The sequence below is a fragment of the Columba livia genome, chromosome 14 (assembly GCF_036013475.1).
Source record: "Columba livia isolate bColLiv1 breed racing homer chromosome 14, bColLiv1.pat.W.v2, whole genome shotgun sequence".
In the NCBI taxonomy this organism is placed as follows: Eukaryota; Metazoa; Chordata; class Aves; order Columbiformes; family Columbidae; genus Columba; species Columba livia.
Genome location: NC_088615.1, coordinates 14,227,538 through 14,249,229, shown reverse-complemented (window position 1 = coordinate 14,249,229; position 21,692 = coordinate 14,227,538). Strand labels below are relative to the sequence as shown.

General features: G+C 38.5%; 1 protein-coding gene across 12 annotated transcripts in view; it reads right to left on the bottom strand.

Moving 5' to 3' along the window:
* Positions 1-13,197, bottom strand: part of TENM2 (teneurin transmembrane protein 2) — a 645,420-nt gene extending 632,223 nt beyond the window's left edge. For 10 of the 12 annotated variants that reach the window (XM_065030081.1, XM_065030084.1, XM_065030085.1 and 7 more), the window contains exon 1: positions 3,144-3,494. The gene's annotated coding sequence lies outside the window, so the exon portion shown is untranslated. Of the gene's footprint in view, positions 1-3,143; positions 3,495-13,178 lie in introns of those variants that run through there. The other 2 variants (XM_065030083.1, XM_065030082.1) reach the window with 2 other exon arrangements.
* Positions 13,198-21,692: the final 8,495 nt, after the last annotated feature.

Below are 21,692 nucleotides of genomic sequence, written 5' to 3'. Positions count from 1 at the left end.
TTAGAACTATCAATTTCTATAAAGAATATTATAAAAGGATCTATACAATAATTTTTTGGTCTTATCTTTAAGCATGGACTTCAGTGGTGCTTCTCCTATGTGTGCCTTTTGCCAAAAATGTTAAGGATTGAAGGATTAAATCCACAGTAAACTGCAAACAAACACAAAACAGCTTTTCAAACATTCCTATATTGACTTGAGCGGTCTAACAGTGGCTTGGGCTTTGTCTCCATCTAATCTGACCTTCAATTTAGTTTGACCTCTCAGACAAGCAAGTCTAGGCATTGACCTTGATTGAACTGAACAAACATCTTCCCTTTCTATATTGTTCTAAATAATTTTAAGCACAAGATCACTTATACAGTTTACACCATTGCTTACTCTAACAGTAATAGTGTTCATAAGAAATTTTCTTCGTCTACAGAAACAAAAGTGATGGTATTTAACAGGAAAATCCCAAAGCCATGACCATAAAATACCACAAGTTGATAAATACATTGCTGGGTTTTGTGTTTTTTTTTTTTTCTTGTCTTCCCCCCCACCCCAAAATAAAAACGTTATTTAAAAAGGCAAAGAAATTAAACTCTTTGCCCTCTCAAATCAATGTTCCTACCAACAATCAACTCTGTGACCTAACAAGAGAAAGCGCCTCCTCTATTTCCTCACACGGCTCTTTGACTTTTAGTACAAAGTATTAAAAATGGAAATAGAGTTCAATTTAATTAGAGGAAAACATCACCAGTGATGTTCATGTGCTAATTTTCCCCAAGCTACATAAACAGTTGAAATCTAATGACACAAAAACACGATTATTTTATTTTCATTATCCACATGAAAAATAAGCACATAGAGAATTAAAAGATTACTGTTTTCATATAAGCACCGTCTTAGTAGAAAATGTTTAAAAATAAGCAAAATAAAAATTCAAACAGATTATCTGGATCAAAACTTTTTCTTTTTCTTTTTTAATGCTGAACGTGTGTTAACAATTGGAAAAAAGAAAAAACCCAAACCTTCTGTGAGTTCTTGGACATTGACAAAACACTAAGAAACCACAGCTAAAAAAAGTTTTCCTCTCAAAATGCATTAAAGCTCAGACCTCACAGCTGGTTTTTGAATACCACACTATATATATGTGCTGATATATATATATCAGTGTAAAAAATGAATAGTTTTATAATTTATTAGTCAGTGACTCGAATCCTCAGCATATGGACCAAGCTAAATTAATTGTGAACCTGGATACTGATTTGCCAGTGCACATGAAAATTATGCCTAAATACATTGCTTATATCTATTTGAAACCTTGACAACATAAGAAATGCCAACCCATCTTTAGGTTGTTGGCCCCTCGTAAAAATCCACTTTATCTAGCACTCACATAAGCCCCTTCAAAAAACAGCTGTCATCATTCTATATGGTGGAGATTCACCACTTTCTCAAATCAGTATAATTTCAATGATGACACAAATGTCTTGAAGAAATAATCACCTCTCTCTAAATTCTTCCGAAGTTTGAAGAAAAACTTTGAGACTGTACAAGCAAGGTTAGCTATTAAACTTGCATAAAGTAATCACTTTAACAGGTCATACTATTTTTTCATTAATTCTACACTTAACAAATGTAGACTACATGTTTAAATAAATCAGATTTTAAACAGCATTGCATAAAGTGCTCTATGAAGATATTAGATAACTACGTACTTATTGACAGTTTGCATTCCGTATTGTTTCAGTCAAGCTTTATTTTCTTCAATTGGTACAATACTATTACTTCTAGACTTTACTTCTTCAGAACACATGCATTTTGAATTTCCTTGATCTTATATAATCTTTTAACTACACAACTAAATATTATAAACAAAGTCTCCTGTAATTCTGTGTCCCTACATTTCAGTTCTGTCATACTACCTGTTTTCTTCATGTAGTACAAGGTTTGGTAAATTTAAACAAGTACAAGCCAAATATTGTATATAAATACATAAATATTTATATACACACAGAGAGACAACAGTTGCCACTGCATTTTGAGCATTAAAAAAAAACCGCACACATATTAAGACATCAGTGGTATTAAATAAACTGAAATTGCTACAGATAAATGTTTATACCAACATCTACAAGCTTCCTAACAAGAACTGTTTAAAAGGAGTCTGGTTCAGAAATAAAGAGTTAAGAACTCAATTCGCATCCATCAAGCCACCTTATTTAAATTTCAGTTTGGGTGTAGGCAAGAAACAAAACAGTATCTTGTCAAACTGTCACTCCACGTAAGGTCTAACAGGGACTTGCTCTGGTGTTAGCACACGTTGGTACATTGTCTCAGCAATGTATGCGATACATACCAGCAACCTCTTCCTCCACAGCTACAAATTTATTATTAAGTGCAATTTGGAAACAGCTCAATCGCAGGGCTATACTTGAAACACCAAAGTGCTTCTATGTTTATTATCTTTGCAAACCACATAATATTATTGTCCCTTACTGCTTCCTGCAAATCTGCAGCAATGATGCAAAGCAGCATTTTTTTTTAATTCCCTTTCAGAATACAAATGCCTGCCTTCTCTGATTTCTGCCTGTTCCTACCCAAGACGCACAATAGTTTCTGAATCAGCGATACCTTTCGGCACTGTTGGCAAAACTGAAAAAAAAATAAAATTAAATAAAAATAGATTGTACTTCAATCCCAGAAGAACGAGGCGGGGGGGGGGGGGGGGGGGGGGGGCAATAAAAAAAAAAAAAAAAAAGAAAAATGAAAGCAAGCAGGAACTTAAAGAACAAAGGCAACGTTAAAACACCGTGAAAATAAAAGAAATACCAGCGATCAAGGATGAGTAGAAAAGCAGCAGCACCACTTATTGCAGAGACATAGAGAACCCTCTTTCCCTGGAACTCATGCGACTAATGACCTCTCCAAGTGCTGAATTAACCGGCTCCAGGAAACAACCGCTGCCTGCCCGGGTACAGCCACATATCAGAAGTTGTCAACTCCAGTAACGCAATTACAGAACCGGGGGTGGGGGGAAGCAGAAAGGAAGGGAGCGACAGACACAGAAACGCTGCAGCTTTAGGCGCTGCTGCCGAATGGAAAGCAGTAAGGAAAGCCCTGAGCATGTAGGCAAGTAAGAAGTGAAGAGCATTTACCAGCAGCAGGTTGAGCAGCCCGAGTGCCTCACACCGTCTCTGGGAGATAACTTACACCGGTGCGGATTCCTTCACTGCCGAGGGACACCCCTTTCCTCTCCCTTCCCTTCCTTTGCTCTGCTCTCCTTTCCTCTCCCTTCCCTTCTCGTCCCGTCCCTCCCCCGAGGAGCGGAGCAGCGGGAAGAGCAGCGGCCGCCTCACAGCGCCCCGGGGAGCGGAGCGGAGCAGCGCGGAGCGAACAGCGCGGAGCGAACAGCGCGGAGGAGCCGCCACCGCGGCACGCGGGAGGCGGGCGGACGGAGCGCGAGCCCCAGCAGCCGCGCGAGCCCCAGCAGCCGCGCGCGCCAGCCGCGCTCTGGCTGCAGCCCCGCCGGCCCCCGGCTGCACGCGCCGCGGCCGGGGCCGCCAGCCAATCCCCGCGCTCGGCGCCCGGCCGCGCGCGCGCGCAGGCCCCCCGCGCGCTGCCGGGCACGGGCGGCGGCGCCGTGACGGGCGGCGGAGCGGCCGGGGGGGCGCGGGGCGGGGAGGGGGTGGCAGCGCCGGGCTGGGCTGGCAGCGCCCGCTGTCACGGCACTGCCCGCCGCCACGGCACTGCCCGCCGCCGCAGGTCCCGCGGCGATGCGCGCGTGTCCTTGGTGCCTTGACCGTTACTGCGCATAGCGGGCGTCAGTGCTTCGCGCCGCGGCCGTCCCCCGGTGGAGCGGCCGGGCGGCCCCAGCCGAGCGCTGCCGCAGAGGTGCGGGAGCGGCCCTTCGGCTCTGCCGAGCAAGCGGGGCTGGCGGCCCGGGCGCGGGGGGAATTGCCGGCGGGTGAAGGATGCCTGTCCCGTCGGCCCCGCGAAGGCCCTTCCCGCTGGAGCCGTGAGCGGGCGCCGCCGCCCCGGCCCCTCGGCCGCCCCCCACACCTCGGAGGCTGCGGAGCCAACGGGGAGCACAGGGAAAAGGAACAACAAAATACCATAATAGGGGAAAAAAAAAACCCAAACTGTTAAAAAATTGCTTCAGTCTTTTTGCCACAAGGTAGAAACGTTTCAGCAAACTGTTGTGCAGTTCTTCAGAAGGGAATTACTTTAGCTGTCATCTTCCCCTTCCCAATGAACTGGCCACTGGCCTCAGACATGTTTTGTACTATGTTACTACCAAATGCATTGAAGAATACTTACATTTTCTCTAAACTATAATTAAATGTCAACTATTATTTAACCTTAAATTTCTTCCCTCCTCCTTTGCTAAACGTCTGTGAAAGCCTCAATGACACCAACAAAAAAAGGTGCACTAAAGCAAAGTAGATCAGGAACCAAGAAAATTACAAACTGCTAGACACAAGCTGATGTCAACCTATAAAACTTTACTGTCCACATTTTTGGCAAGGCCAGGAGGAAAGCAGCAACTTAAATCAACCAGGATATACCGAAACAGCAGTGAAAACGAGCCTTGGACATGGGTAATGCACAGCAGCAGTGCTGCTAAAACATAACAATCTTGATGTCTATATTACATAAAATAGAAAATCTGTGTGGAGAAATGAAATAAACTAGAGCACACTGGATTACCTGTAGCTGGGAAAAGCGTACTGTAAATGTCTGATTAGAGAGAAACTACAGCAGAATTAATTTTCCAACTGCAACTGTAGTTTTGTAACTGTCAACAAAGAGCAGGAGTTTTAAGGGGCAATCCAGAAACCAGCAGGAAGTATCTCTCAGCTTTTCAAGGTTAATTGAGAAGAGGGGCGAGCTGAGCACACTAGTAGAGCCTCGTAAATTACATGCAATGCTGTAGCTTGAGGACTGCATCTATTCACAGCGGTGAGGAAGATCCACATAACCACGACTTCTCCCTGGCTTCATCTTTTTCTATGGCATTTCACAGATTTCAAGATGTGTCCTTGTCTCAAATGCTGTGGTCTCATTTTTAATGTAATATGCATGGTGATGTCTTGATTCTGCAGAGAGACTTCTGTACAGAGATACTGTGATAGTCATTTTACTGGAAATAATCTTTCTTCTTGAAAATAAACTAGATTGCAAAAATGAATGTTAGAGATGTATTTAAAAGATTGTTGCAGTTAAGTAATGAGTTGTCCCTATCAGGAGGAAAGACTGGGAATTATACTCAGATGGGAAACAAATCTCCTCACACTACATTTTGATGCAATGTAAGTTTCAGAGGAAAAGGTAACAATGTCTCTAAGAGCAGTCCATAAAGCAAATGACTTGATGCTTATCTCGATTAAACGGAAATTAGCAAAAACCAAAATATGTTTAGCCCATCATATCTAAAGATATTTTTAAATCTTCATCTCATTAGCGTACTTCTAGTGCTAATATTCTACTTCTAGAATATTACAAAGCTACTTAATATATCAGCGATGTGAGAGAGAACAACCATATGGCTGATTAAATGGCACACAACAAAGATCTGTTGACAGTTGTGATGGATATGGCTCAATGGTACAGACCAGTCAAGATGCCTTGGTGAAGTGGCCGCATTTCTTCAGCAGAGCTGAAGTCAAGGTCACCTACCCGGTGAAAAAGAACATGGGTTACGCTGCAGCTCTGGGGTGTTTTCTGGAAGGCAGTTTCCAGTGACCAGTGTGAGTTTGTCCTGGTGAATAACCAGCTCTGTGCTCCCCTGCTATGGGTTGGCACAGACAGTGGCTGGGAGCGAGAAACAACAGAAAACCAAACAGAAGTTACATGTCTGGGCACTGTTAATGAGGCCAATGTGAGAATGCTGGCTTTGTGTCCACACTTAGGATTAATGATATCTAAAAAATAGAGTATCTGAGAGACAATTTATACATGTTTTAGAAGGATAACCATGTCTTCTCGCTAAAGTGAGAGTCCTAACAGAAGACAGGAAGCTATGCTCTGTCTTTCCCTTGTTCTCTATTTAAATTGATCTTGGATTCTTTTCAATGTGATGATACAGCTGTGACAGAAGAGAGGCTTGGTCCCATCTCTTTAATGTGGCAGTAAGATTATTCTCCTGGCTATGGGAGATGCAAGACTGAATATGTGTGAGGCTGTGGAGAATAAACCAAATACCTCATTTCCTGGGTTAGAACTCCTTAACTACTAGATTAGTAAGTAAATGGTGACTGCAGGCTACTCCTCTTACAGCATGTTTTAAACCCTTCAGTTCTGTTTAGTTTTTTAAAGGAAAGAATGGAAGGGGCTACCTTCAAGAACAAGTTCTGAGTAGTGAATCCCAAATGCATATAGGTGTAATTCTTCAGATTTCAGTAAGGCCTGAGGAATGGGACTGTGGACATACTGCTGTCCTGTTTCCCATTGGCTATATTGGGTGCTGCTCCATGCACAAAACATAGCACTGGGATACGCAGCCTGGAACCTGCATGTGTTATCAGCTTCAGGCCCTGATATCTTTGGAGTCTCTCTCAGCATCACTGTGTCACTTACAGAATCTGCTGACGTGAGAACAGCTTGTCCACTTCCAGAAGGGCTGTGGTTCTCCTTCTCGCACTTCTGTGAAAAATTGTCCTTCAGCGTGATTTGAAGGGAAAGGGAAAAGGAGACAACAAAACAGATTTGCAGTTTCCTGGAGATAAATGCTGGGTGCTTGTCCCCTTGCCTTTTAAGCGTGTGTTTGAATTCCTAACCTGGAACTGCTAGTTTTTCAATGTGTCCCTATATATAATTATTTCTCTTTTAGTATGTAGCTGCCCCACCACACACATTGTTATACTTTGATCAAAATAGGCATAATTAAAGACGGTTTCTGGAAGCTGATGCTATGTAACTGCATTGTACAACAAAGGTGAAATTTTAATACTGCAACTAATTAATGACTGGAACATTATACCTATGGAATGTGAATTCTGTTTTGCTTGGAGCCTTTAAGTAGAACCGAAAATATTTCTGAAAGATCTATTGCATCTCGTATGTGAGCTATGGGATTGCTGGAGTGGTTATGTGGGGGAAGGCTGGGGGAAGTTCACTGGCTGGCATACACAAGAGGTCGCACCAGGTGATAAGCATAGTTTGTTCCAACCCTGTAAGCTATAAATCGTGATATGCAATGATCCACCGTAACTACATAGGACTCAACTCTTCAGAATAAAGAGAGAGCTTATCTTATTGAATAATACCTCTGAAATGCTTTAACACATTGTAAAGAGGATTATTTTAATTAATTGGTACAATTTCCCACATTTATCATATATACTGGAATATCATTAGTTGCACCTGATTTAGATGTCCTATTTTCATTCTTAATCCTACGCCTGCAACTGCACAGTAAGAAATGCATCCTCTGAAGAGTAGTCTAAATTATCAAAAACTAGAAAAAAAAATACACATGGGAGTATCTGTTCCAAGGAAGTAACCACACAGTGGTACGGGAGCAATACCTGAGTATTGCGCAGTCAGCTACCAACAGAGGAGCAGCAGCAAGATACAGAATTATAACACACTGGAATCACCACTCTTGGTAATTTAGTAAATGTTGTGCATGTTTCTATCACCTCTTAAATATTGCCAGAAGCTGTCCATAATTTGTCAACCAAAAAGAAGTGAAAGGTGTTGAAACTGTACTAGTATTTTCAGGTAGTTTCCAGTCCTTTTGGCTTCTTTTTTTTTTTTTTTTCCTTCCCTTCTCCAGCCAGCCTATCTACCCTGTTAGAATTATAGCCTGTCTTAGAAATGGCTCAGAAGGAAGTACCGAGCCGGTAGAAAGCTACTTGCTATATGCTTGAACGGCTCTGAACAATTCAAAGCCATCAACAAGTTTGCAGTTCTGGAAGAAGAGGAGAAAAAAAGATGGACAGTCTTTGTAGGCATCACCTGCTCAGTGGAAAGTAAAGAAGATGTGCAGACTTTTACAGGCACAGAACACTGTTGTACTGAAAGAGGGATCACTTTTCTTCAGAGAAATTGCTGTCTGCAGATGAGCCTGTTTGGTACGGACAGCCACCCCCAAGGAACCTCCATCCCCCGGGCACAATTCCGACAATACCACCTGTCTGTCATGGCACATGTCTGTAGTGTGTCCCACAGACATGAAACTCGGGACTTGCATCCCTCAACCCCTTTTACCATATAGTAACTTCACTGACCACAAATATTTCCGAGGACTTCTGAAGAATATGGCTGCTATGATAACTGATTGTTAAAGTGGACTAGTGCCGTATCTAAGGAAATTGCTCATCTGGCAGATCAAGAGGAGGATTCACTTGGTTCTGAGAAGAATTTTATGTTCAAATTGTGCAGCTGTCAGGAAACAGCACTTTGTGGGTACTGAAAGTAGGTATCGCTGTTGAAGAGTTGGTGGGATGCACTGTTTCCATGGTAGTTACTGTGCCAAGAGTGCTTCTCTGATAATTCTAAAATGCTAGTCATAGAATCAGATAATGTTTGAGTTGGACCTTAAAGGCCATCTAGATCGAACCCCATGCCATAAGCAGGGACACCTTCCACTAGACCACATTGTTCCAAGCCCCATCCAACCTGGCCTGGAACACTTCCAGGAACGGTGAAGAATTTCTTCCTTAGATCTAATCTAAATCTCCCTCCACTCAGTTTAAAGCCACTGCACCTTGTCCTATTGCTGCGTGATCTTGTAAATGTTAAATTAAATACAGGAATATCAGGGCAGTCCTTACTCATCTGAGTAAGGACCCTGGTCTCTTAACCTTCTTCTGGCCTGTCCAGTTACTAGAGTCATACTTGTTTCTAATACACATTTTATGTTCCTGTATGCTGAATTATGTATTCTCATTGCTGTTGTAACTTAAATGGAAGATACAGTTGTTAACTAGTACTTAGTTTGGTTTTGCAAGCTACTGACTGCCATTGAGTGTAATTGCATTCTCTTAGCCATTATAATGACTCTGACACCACAGAGGATGAACAGTCCAACTTGTCTTCCTGCTGTAATTACTGAGAGGTTGTAACCATTACATTGAAAAACAAACAAACAAAAAGTATATGCTTTATGTGGTTGCCTGTATATAGAAATGCCTTTGAATTTTTGGTCTGGGAAAAAATACTACAAGGTGATTATGATAAAAGCCATGGAGGTTGGTGAGCATTCTGGTCACAATGAGTTCACTGACAAGGTGAACTAGGGATAAAATCAACCATTATTTCTGATATCAGAAGTATTTTTTTCTCAGGTCTGCACGAAGTGGTGTGTAAGGGGCACACCACAGATGCAAACTCTGCACAAGAGTAAATGAAATTAAGTTTAGGTAAATGGCAACACATGAGAGCATTCTAGTATCTAGTTTAGGTGAAAGGTCAGTTAAATTGTTTTAACCACAAGAAGTGGTGGAATAATATATCTGACACAATACATAGAAAAAGAGAAGGGAATAAGAAACTTGCAAGGTGTAAAGGATACTGAAGCTATTTTGCACAATATTGAAATTATAATAATTGAGCCAGTACAAAATTTCAAGTCTGACTCAAAAGCAGTAATAAGTTAGCAGTCTGCTTCAGCAGTACGTGTGTAAAAAGGTGCAGGCAAGTCATCTACTAGAAGGTGCATGTAAAAATGCAAAGAATGATGGGGGAAAGAATTATGAGAACCAAACCAAAGTAAAAATAGAAGTGAACAATATATAAAATAGGGTATGCAATTGGTGACAGTTTGCCTTCTGAGCGATACACTTTTATCCCTACGTCAAATGCCAATGCAAACTTCTGTAACAGCATTTGTCCCTTTTAAATAGACCATTCTGGTGCTTGGGGAGGAGAATTAGAGGGGGGAAAAGCTGAATTTGTTATCTAAAATTACTATGATATATTGGTGAATCTTTTAGCTTTCATAGGCTCAGTTGCCATTAGAAAATATTTTTTTAATTTTCTTAGTATGCAAAAATTAACAAGACAATGAGAAGTATGAAATACTAATAAACCAACATAAAATTCTCAGGCTTGGAATAACTTTTTTTCCAACAGATAGCAGAAATGCTCTGCATAGCATTTTTAATGAAACAATGAAATAATGGAGACTATGTAACTAATATTTATTTGAAGTAGGCTATTAGTTAAGCAGTTTTATTTTTTGTTTGCTTAATTTAGCTCCATCTTTAATGAGTAATTTTTATGCTCTTTGCCTTATTCCGCCCTCTTTTAATGCAAAATATTTTCCTTGAAATGGGTTTCCATACAAGCACACAAAAGTATTCACTTGCTTTATTTATCTTCTGACAAAATCCAACGACTTCCATTCAGGCTCAGGGCCCCACTTCTGCTACTGACTAAACCAGACGGCACAGTCCTTTCTCTCTGAAGGTCATGGTTTAAGTGCCTGATTTCCTGAATATTGTATGAAAGAAGGATGATGAACTTGGCCGTTATCAGTTACTTAGTGTGCCGAAAGGTGCAAGATAAAGAGGAAGTTTTCATGCCCAATCTCCCTTCGTTATCTGTTGTGTTAAAGTGCACTGAGAAGCATGAGAAGCCCAATATTTAATGTGCTGGCTGTAACAGCACTGGGCAATGGGTTTATAAAGTGATACGGTATACAAGGTTTATTTGCTGTAAATATGTATAATGCAAAGACACACATTCATTTATCACTCCTACCAGAAAGAACTCCTGCAGTGCAAAAAGAAATGAAGGCAGCCATAGAAGAATGGGAAGTTAGAGCAGAAATGATATTTGCAGGGTTGTATAATCTAGAATGTCTGGTTTAAGATTACAAAAATAATGTCTTCTAGCAATTGCTGATGAAATACCTAGACTCCAAACATGTTCTTTTAAACTGTAGATGAATAGGAAAGAAGACAAAAAACCATGATGATTGTAAGGTTTACTCTGCTTAGCTGTTTTACGAAGTTGAAATTTGAAGTGCTGAAAAAGGTAAGAGAAGGCAAGTAACCCAAGGAACAATGAGAACATATACTCAAGTAAATTAGTTTAATGGATGTTTTCTTTTCTGTTGTTTTCTTACTTTAATTTGTGTATATCGTTTAAAAAAATAAAGTCATGTTTGCTATATAAACTCTGCCAAATTAGTGAAGTACAATTTCCTTCTAGTTTTAAGGTCACTTCATTGTTATTTTTCTGTATTTTCAGACAACTGTTTGATTCACCATGCTCGTTAAAGACATCATTTCTTTGTACCCAAAGGAACTTGTAATTGCTGGTTAACATGCAACTACACTAAGACTTACTAAGCAAGTTATTCTATTATTTCCATTCTTTTCTGAAAACATACAGGTATACTTCAGTTATTTCAAATATTTTTTTCAGTAGTCTCAGGTTATTTGGAGTAAAGTATGAGAATGGCAGAACTTTCAAACAAATACATGTTCACAGAACTGACATTTTTGAAACTGTATTTACATGTTCTCTGAATTCGCCTGTCCTATTACTGTTAAAAGCTTTGGAGGATCCTTTGTATTTCTCATGTCATAAACTATTCCCAGGGTAATTTCTGGTCTCAGGAAAAAAAGGGGTAAGCTGAGACTGTCAGATCCTTAGTGCCAGTGATTAAACTGGATATAAAGGTACCTCAAAAAGAGAGCTTAAAATTTTCCTGCTGTTTCCTTAGGAATGTGAAACTTGGCTTACTAAGATTTTTTTTTTTAATTAATTTCTGCTATTGAAATAGTAAATAAAAACTCTGAAATGTAAGTGTATTAAATATAAAAACATCTAAAAATAAAAATAAATATATAAAATCAAATACATTTTTACATTGCTAATAAGATTCTGCAAATGAAATTCACTCATCATTGAGTTCATCATAGACAATTTATCATATGAATGCTGCAGTCTCTCAGGTCTGGTGACCTGCTTCACTTACAGGAAGAGTAAAAACCGACTTTTCCAGCACTCTGAATAAATCTGACACTAACTATAATTAAGAATATACACCTATTATGTAAAAAGACACAACTTGTACTAATTCATTAATGTGTTCCTATTCAAACTTCAACACATTTCTAACAATGGGCCATAAAAAACTTGGTGCCTGCCCATGACACCCATTACTGCTACTGGCCTAATTAAGCTTGCCTCTTGCAATTAATCACCTTGACTGCCAACAAATAGTATATTTATCTTCATTATCTTACATGTAGGAACATGTAAGTCTTTCTTCTCTGCTATACACAGAAGCTGAGGCCATGTTTGGCTACAGACCGGAGAGAAATTCAGCCATAAGCTAAGTGGAGGTGCTCGTGGCCCATCACACCAGTCACTGGGCCATCACACCAGTAAATAGTCCCATCACACCAGTCACTAGAGGATGCCGCTGTGCATCTGCACAAAGGGCAGCAAACCAGCCACCAGCAGCTATGGAGTGAATTAGAGCGCAGGCACTTGGGTGAGGGACTCTGGGCACTGAAGTCCAGCTCTACACTACGAACATATGAAACCTGAGTATCTTTAAGACTATGACTTTGTATTTTCTGTTTCCTCATATATTTTAATTAAAGAAAAACAAAATTATGGACAGTACAAATTATTTTTCCTCAAATGAGAAACAAAAGAGGGGATGCCAGACTAATTTATTTTCTTTTCTTTGTGTCTCTTTTTCCATGATTATTTTAACAAATGAGTTTACTAGCAGGAATGTTTGGTAAAATAATGAAACAAATATTGTTAAATATTGTGATTATTCATAGCAGAACATATAAGTCATGTTTCTCCAACTGGAAAAGAGAAATGTGTTGTACGACCTACATACCCATTCAAAAAAAGCTTGAATATTCAAAAAGTTCTGCTTATGAATGAATTACAGACCAAAATTATGCATAGATATTATTCAGCAAACAGTTTGAACATATACATCAGAAAAACTAGTTTGTTTGGAAAACTTGCAAACACAAAATGGAGCAAAGAAATTATTCATTACGAATTATTTGCACAGCATCTGTCTTACTTTCTCATGTTAATTGCCTCTGCTAAACCACATTTTCTCCCCCTCAGTATGTAAATTTAAATGATTTTGCATATTCTCTGAATACCCAGTAAATGCAAGTTTCATTACCTTACCGTTTATATCTTTTTTTGTCAGCCTAATTATACTAGAGTTTATATAATTTCAAAATTTGACCTACCAGCTTCCTGCAGATTGCAGCCTTGTCCTCTCGATTTTGAATATTGCCTAGCAGGGGGAAAAAAATATTATATTAAAACCATGTACATTAACCACATTTGTGAAAGATCTTGTAAGGTATGTACTTATTCCCACTCTATTTATATATATATAGAAAAAGCTAAGTTTGTTTTTAATCACAATACTTTTATTGCAATTATTATACATCTAGGACATGACCCTCAATTGACCTGAATTAACACAGAGAGTTTTACTGCATTTTCAAGCACCTGCAGCAGACCCCCCTGCAGCACTTGGCCAATGGATCACTGGGGCCATCTCTGCTTCCTAGGAGGTATCACTCTAGTTGTCTATAATTATTCTTTCTACAAATACAAGCTTATATACCAAGCAGTTTGATTTCCTCTAAAAATATATCCTTTTTTTTCAACGGAATTTTCTGGCTTTTTGATTCTTTGACTGCTGACTTGTGTTGTCTCTCCAAGAAAAACGTCGAGAAGGAAATACGCACATTATATCTTGCCTTTTGTTTGCAATAACTTCATGCCACCAATAGAAATAAAAGGGTCTTGTCAAAAACTGTGCTGGTCTCAGAAATCAAATGCAAGTTTAATCTCTCAGGCCTGTTCACTAAAATGCCCCCCCAGCCACATCTGTCCCACTGGGTCACTGAGAACGCCACCTAAGTAAAGCCTCAGATTGGCTCAACATTATCAGCACACATCCTCGGTTAAAAGCACAGACCTGCAGAAAGCAGTCGGTTTATGGTGCTGTACTTAGAAGCCAAGCACTTTGAGTAGTACAAAGATACACTTTTCTAAAGACATAAAACCTTCTGTTTAGGATTCTGCCTTCAATGCACCACAAAATACATAATGCCTGAAACAATTTTGTTTGTTTCCTATTTTATACTAAGACTACAAACCAATCTGTTAACATGGACAGCACGGCTGGCTAAAAGCATACTTACCATGGATTTGTGCTCTGGGCAGAGCACTGGCTGAGCGCTCACCCTCAGTGTTTGGCAACAGCCTGCACATCCCTGCAGACAACTCAGGTATTCTAGTATCCTGATGGTTCACAACAGGGCAAAAGGAATCATGATATAGTTTTATGATGTAGCAGGTTTTGGATCAATATGAAATTTTGTTGACTCATGCACTACAGATATTTGTGGGTCAGAACAGAATTTCTGTCTTAAGAAGTTCCCCAGTATATGATAGAAATCTCAGTGCTATTTTTTGCTCCTGATGCATCTGCCCCTCTGTTCTGTAATGCACCAGGCCTGTGCTGTCAGATAACTTCTGAAATGAGTGGCACCAATAAAATTTCGGGCCTTATCCTCAGCAACTAATTTTTTGTGATTTTTCAGAATTTACCTTTAGGCTACAAAACACATCTATAGGTTTCTCCTCTCGGCAGGATGTGTTGTCCTGTGTGCTTTAGCAGTTCAGTGAGCTGAGCGGATTCAAATGAGCCTTGAAATGTTAAATACAACTTGTAATATCAAAGGTTCTCATATCAAATAATTTTCTTCCTGTGGATCCTAGAGAGATTAAGGACTCGTGCAGGGACTAAAATGTCCACTACTCATATCAAATAACTCAGCATTGGCTATATCATTATCTGCTCATTGAAGTGGCAGCACTTCTTTATTTGTAAACTAGGCACAACAGGCACAGTATTAGGACCATACAGAAATGAGTGATTGCTTAATGTTGAGTAATTGTGTGACAGCATGAGAGAAGCATTCAGGTGCAGCCTTGAGGTGATGTTTTCTTTGCAACTGGTACAGAAATTAATTTGGGGGTCAGACAGTAAACTAAATGCAGTATGGCTGCACTTCAGTTTTCCCTCCACTCTGGTTATCTCAAAGCCCAGAGAAAGAAGTTGTCTCCTTTTTTGTTGTTTTTCTGATCTTGCTTTCATATCTTGCAGCAGTGCCTGTTTATAGCTTGCTTACCTTCTTTACCTCTAAGCTGAATTAAGATGAAGTATGTTTTGAATCATCCAAAATACCAGCCCCCCCATACACTGCTGTAATTTCTGAGTTGAAGAATAGGAACTGTCAAGAAATTACCTGCTTCTTTCCTACCCTTTGCTGTGCAGATGCAGAAAAGAGACTTGGAGAAGAATCCTCGATAAGTTTTACATCTGGGATCTCATTTCTTTATCAGTACAGCCCTTGTTCATTTGCCATGGTATGCAGGACAACCATACCAGTGCTGAGAGACTGAACTGGATCTACAGCCTTAATCCTGCCACATCCTTACTGACATGCATTTTTGTACTATAATTAACTTTAATTCTCATAAAGCCGGAATATGACTATCTATGCGCTTCATGATAGTCTTAAAAAACCCCAAATATTTTGAAAGGTAATTAGTAAGTAACTCAGTGAGCTTGTGTTTTCCAGGACTGACATTCTAATTGTAAATGCAGTCACACGTGGAATCAAATGTTTCTAAAGATGCTATTTGAATAACTCTGGGAATGACAACACAGTATAAGTGGGCATTACTCAGTAGTGTCAACAATTAAAAGAGTTATATTAGCATATAAAAAATAACCCCACATTTATTTCAGGATCCTTGCTTAAAGAGAAAATGTGGAGTCTTGATACCATTGTGGAACAACTGTTAACTGCATAATGACAATCACAGTATACAGAAATGAGTAGGGAGTATTTTAATGAAAAGCATATTGCCATTTTCCTTGCATTAAAAGTCAAAGGCAATTAAAACATAATTTAATTAGAGAATATCTTATCAGCCGTAAGAAGTAAAATTGATTGATATGCAGTGTAGGGATAACTTGGCTGCTGCTACTTGTAAAGTGATGGTGAAACTGACAAATTAGTCACTCAGTTTTTTTATTTGATAATTTCATGTATTTTTATATTATTTTCTTTCACCACTGAAAGTATTTTTAATTAGCTAATGTTTGATTGCTCATTGTTTGGAAAAGGAAAATGTTACAAATGTATTGTGATCTGAAGAGTTGTTGGCATTCAGATTAAGCATCTAGCATAGCTATATCCTGCTCTCTCATTACTAAAAATATTTATCTGATCATAGATTTTTTTTCTTATGATTATTCCTGTCTGAATTAGTGTCCAAAAAGATGTTTTAGTCACCAGCTTAAATATCACATGTAGCTGGAGACACGTCAGTATAGCTCACAGCAGCTCCAAATCACTGAGCAATCTCCTCACTTGGAAGAATCCGTATCATCCACCCAAGGGCTGAATTTGGCCATGCAAGGAATACCCAAGCAGAACTGACGAATGCTGACAAAACACCAAACCTATTTCTATTTTTGAAAATCCACACAAAAAGGCATAGCCAAAAAAATGTTCAAAAGTTGCTCTTACAATCATTAAACCAAAAATGCATACTCAATCATTACTTCAGAAAAAAATCTCACAGGTAGCTTGAGACCTTAATAAATATTAACAAAATATATAGGTACTTGTTCTTTTCTGCTCAGTTTATTCTTTACAAGTGCAAGAGTCTATGACATGGTTTCATATTTTTTTGGCTATTCCTTTAGTTTTGTGCTAATATTTCTCATCCAATGAGAGAATATCAGCAGATGAATGTCTACATGGATTACAAATGAATGCATTACTTCCCTCAGAAGGAGCACTTCTACAAGGAAATCCTAGGATGCTCTCTATGGACTGGTGAGCAAATAAGTAAATAAATAACTAGAACTGGTCTGCAACACGTGACTACGAAGCCAATACCAGTGCTTTAGCAGGGGACACCTGAACTTTGTTTATAATCCCTCTGTCCACAGAACTTCTACAGCACCTCTGTAGATTGACCGGATAAAGAAAGAGAGAAAAATCTTTTGCTTGACTAAAATAATGTCTTCAAGGAGATTTATATCTATCTATCTATCTATCTATCTATCTATATATATATATATATAGAGAGAGAGAGAGAGATTTTAAGGTTTCTGGTCCACTTTTAAAGATAAAAAAACATTCTTCTTGAGTCTATCAAAATCTTTCCTCACTGCATCAGCTATGGCTTTTCCCTGTCAGGAAAATCTGTACAAAGGCGCTTCTATGAAGCCTGGTTTTCTGTAACTTTTTTCAAAGTGGAGAACAGAAACAATTGAATATGATTCATAAGACAATTTCTGTTTTGGTCAAAGAAAAGAGATCAGTGTACACACACACCTTTTTATATTAGAATCAATTTAAGGGAACAGTTTTTCATATTAAATAGGTTATGAATAACAATGGTCTCATTTAAAAGCAAGAAAATAAGTAGAATTCTGTTTAAATATTGAAACAGTCTGAAGAGGGGGAAATAATTTGAAAAATAACTCAGTAGGTCTCTGACTTCACTGTGATACATTAATTTGAAAAAAAAAAACACAAAACCTAAGGAATATCAATTAGTTGACCTTCTCAGATTGTTGGAGACAACTGCCCTATGGGTTATCAGTTTATACATACGTTTGTACACTCTTCAATTACATAGCAAAAGAGAATGAATGTTAAACTGTATCCTGGATGGGGTGTATAGCATCCAAAAAGAAATCTGTGTGAAAATGACTTTGCTGTGTGGTAAGATGATAATACATAACAAGTAGTATTAATCCATTGCAATATGCTCCAGAGATTTATTTTGTTTTAACTGAATTGTTTGTAGATGGCAAAGACTGACTTGCAAGGAGAGGAGGGAAGGGGACAGACAGGGTCAATACTACTCTGCAATTCATAATAATGCAAGTCTTTCTGTGGGCAGTAGTGTTTAGGAGGTTGAAAAAGATTATTTCATTTGAAAAACCACACAGAAAGCTGCAAAAAACCAGCAGCATGTTGCTAGAGATGCATAAGCACACTGCTAGAAAAGTAGATGAACTAAGAATTAGTGTGAGCTGGGTGAGGATGTCCCTGCTCATTGCGGGGGGTTGGACTAGATGAGCTTTGGAGGTCCCTTCAATCCACACCATTCTGTGATTCAATGATTTTATGAACTGATACCAGAGAGTAATTTATAAGTTTGTGAACAAAACCGCTAAGAAAGCCTCTAGCTATGTATAAAGGAGATGTTTCATGAAAACCAGTGCAGTTATTAGGTCAAAAGCTTAAAGGGATAAACCAGCAAATTGTTATTTCACCAGTTAAAGGTAATTGGTAAGTGGTAGTTACACAGTCTAACAAAATATCTCATTTTTGCTGCTCATTATAAAATCTCTGTATTTTAGATACTTTGTCCTGTGAATTTATTAAAAAGATCTGAAAGCAGTAGGTCTGCCCAAAAGGTATGACCACCTTAAATCAGTAACAAAAGAAAACGTTAGAGGTAACGGCAGGTATGAGAAGTCTTGCGGAGCTGTTAGCTCCCCTCTAGTTAATTTTACAAAATGGTTAAACCTTACATGCAAATCTACAAAGATAAAAGATGAAATTACCATTGTTTTCCTTATTGCCGTGACTGTGGAATCAGGGTATAAGGAATTTAGCTAGTGCTAAAAAAAGTGCCAGTTCATGGGCTTCATTTTGTGTTTTCAGGCTATTTCATACAACCGGGTGCGGGTGCTGTCGGAATGTGTTTGGAAACAGCCTGTGCTTGGGGATTCACACCATCACACTTGAACTTCAGTACCTGTAGGAACATAAGCCGTACTGTGAGGAAGAGAATAAGGCTCCTAATGTAAAGGATGCAACTGTGTTTTTAAGCCTTTGTTCCCCTTACAGGGAGTCCTCTCAGAGCTCTAAGCCAGCAAGACCAAACCTCCTCTCTTCAGTTACAAGGAGATCTAGGAGAGCAATGCCTGTTCTTCACTTTTTTGGTTGGTTGTTTATTTGTTTGTTTGTTTTTACAAGGAAGATAAGGAATTCCTTAAGGAACATAGTACAGAAATCAAATTTACAGAAACACTTTAAAGTGTGTGTATATATATATATATATACATATCAGGATATCCTGATATATATGTTTATATATATATAAACAATATTATATATTGATGATCCAAAAAAATAATTTGTTTAGCCTAAAAATTCCCCTGAAAAAAAAACACAAAACGAAACATAAAGAATAATTTGTGTTGTAAAGTAAAGCCATGTCTTCAAATATCTATTAAAACAAGTAGTTGACTAGAAACAGACAATAAATTCTGGGAATGCAAATCTCTAACGGCCTGGAGGCGATGGATGATTTAAACACAATATTGTTACTTCAACATGCCAGTTTACGGCTGGGAGGCTGAAGAAGGCTGGTGATGTCCACCTTGGGAGAACAGCCACACAGCTCAAATGTCTGTTTTCCCAACTCTCCCTTTCCTGTTTAAAAATCCTTCTCTACTCATCTGTGCTACAATACTACCAGGAAAATATCAGAAGTTGTTATGAATTACATAGGATAAAAAAAAAAGATTGGGAGGAAGGGTCTGGATGATGCTAGAATGCATTTTTAGTACATAATGTTTCTCTTGAAAATGGCAGAAACATTGTTTTTTTACTAACGTGTACTAGTTTCCTATAAAAACGTTAAATTTCCTAACCAAAAAAACTATAAATAATAAAATAGGGCAGGCAGTAGTATATTTTTGATACATATTTCACTCAAAAGAATCGCAAAGCCCAACACAAGCACCAGTGACCATGCGAAACTCTGGGCCCTGGGATAATCACAGCCATTTACAGGAACAGGGCCCCGCGTTCCCAGTGACAGGTTTCTATTAGAGTCAGAGAAATCCTGAAAAGTTCTTTCAGGCGATGGTAGACCTGACAAAAATGGTAATGGATTTTTGGCCAAGAAACTCAATATAAAGGCAAATATAGAAGAGATGTGTTAGTCAAACAGAAGTTATTGGACTCAGTACAGAGTAAATGGATGAAATTATATGATATGCTATAGAGAAGGTCAGGTTACACAATCTAATGATCCCCTTTGGCCTTAAAGCCTGTGATTCTGTGAAACCCTACTCCTGCTGGATGTCTGGAATTCACGTACTACTACTGATTTATTTATAAGAGACCGTACACAGTAATAATACCTGTGCATGATTATTTACAATATTTGTCCATGAATTATGTCAGCAAAAATGTGCTTAAGTAGAATTATGGCTTGCATGTTTTTAATTTCATAGCGAGAGCAAGGCCTAAGGAGGAGAACAGGTACATTAATTTCCTGAAGGGAAAGCATAAAGTGAATTTTTTTGTTTACAGTTTCCCACCATTGTTATTACCAGTGCAGCTTCTCTGTAGCAACAAAGAGAGCTGGAACAGAAAAGTTTCAGGTGCTGTGAGTGTAACATCCAAACAATGTTGTTGTTCCAGAGACTTGCGCCAAGGGCTGGCACTTCTCTGTGTGCCACCTCAACGTTCACATCATAGCTCTCACTAGACATGGGCTGGTGATATCACTGGGAATTTTGGTAAGAAAAAGTCCATTAATGCATTGACTCATAACGATTTACAGATGATCTCCATGCAAATCAAACAATTTTTTACAAAGAAGTCAAGCAGTGTAATACAGTGTGATCACAATTCAGAGCTCGCGCATCTCTGATTCTCAGTCCTGATTCTGTAAAATAGACATTTATTTTGTACTTCATAGAACGATGCAGCTGGCTTTTTGCTTTCAAGCATCATTAAGAAAATAAGAGGAGTAGTATATTACTATATTAATACTGTAGGGCACTACATATAAAGTATAGCCTAGAAGAGCCTAATACTCTATGTTTGTGCATTCCATTTTATATGTACCTATATAAAATTGGTATCTAAAGAAATCTATGTGTCACAAACTTGTAATCTCAAATCTGAATTTTGGATAAAAACAAAATGCAATTAAAAATCCATCAGATTACATGGAAAAGAAAATCTTGCATTTATGATGCATATGCTTCTGCTCTTACAAACATAATATTTGGGGCATTAAGTTTTAAAAGCTTTTCTTCATTATCAAACTTTCAAAATAAAATCCTGAAAGATACCTGAAGCTCTTCACCAGGCCACAATTGTTATTCATATGACATTTGTTGCTTTTTGCTGTAATTAATCCCAGTATAATGACATTTGTGGAAAAAAAAAAAAAAACAACCCTTAGATATATACCAGAAAACACATCATCCACTCGCTAAAATAAAAATGAGGAAAACTGGTTTTACTTTCTAAATATTCTTTTATCTCCTAGACAAATTTTAATGTTCAATGGTACTAATATCTTTACTCAAGCCTTAATAATATTTTAGCAAAGAATCTGTCCAATAACTTCTCTTTCCTCTGATTTGCAAACATCCCATAAAGTGGATTTTGGTTAAAGGAAAGTGTTTGCTGTACATACGTTACTACTGCTGTATCAGTTCATGGTTCATTATTCTTAAGGCTGTGTTTGTTTTGCTTAGTCCTTGCGCATTTGCTATTCATTATTTAAAGTATATAACAAATTGGAGTCATGTGATAATGTCAGAGCTGGCTGACATGGTAAGTAAAACCATACAAATGGCCACTAAAGCATGAATTGCAAGTAACTATCTCACATAA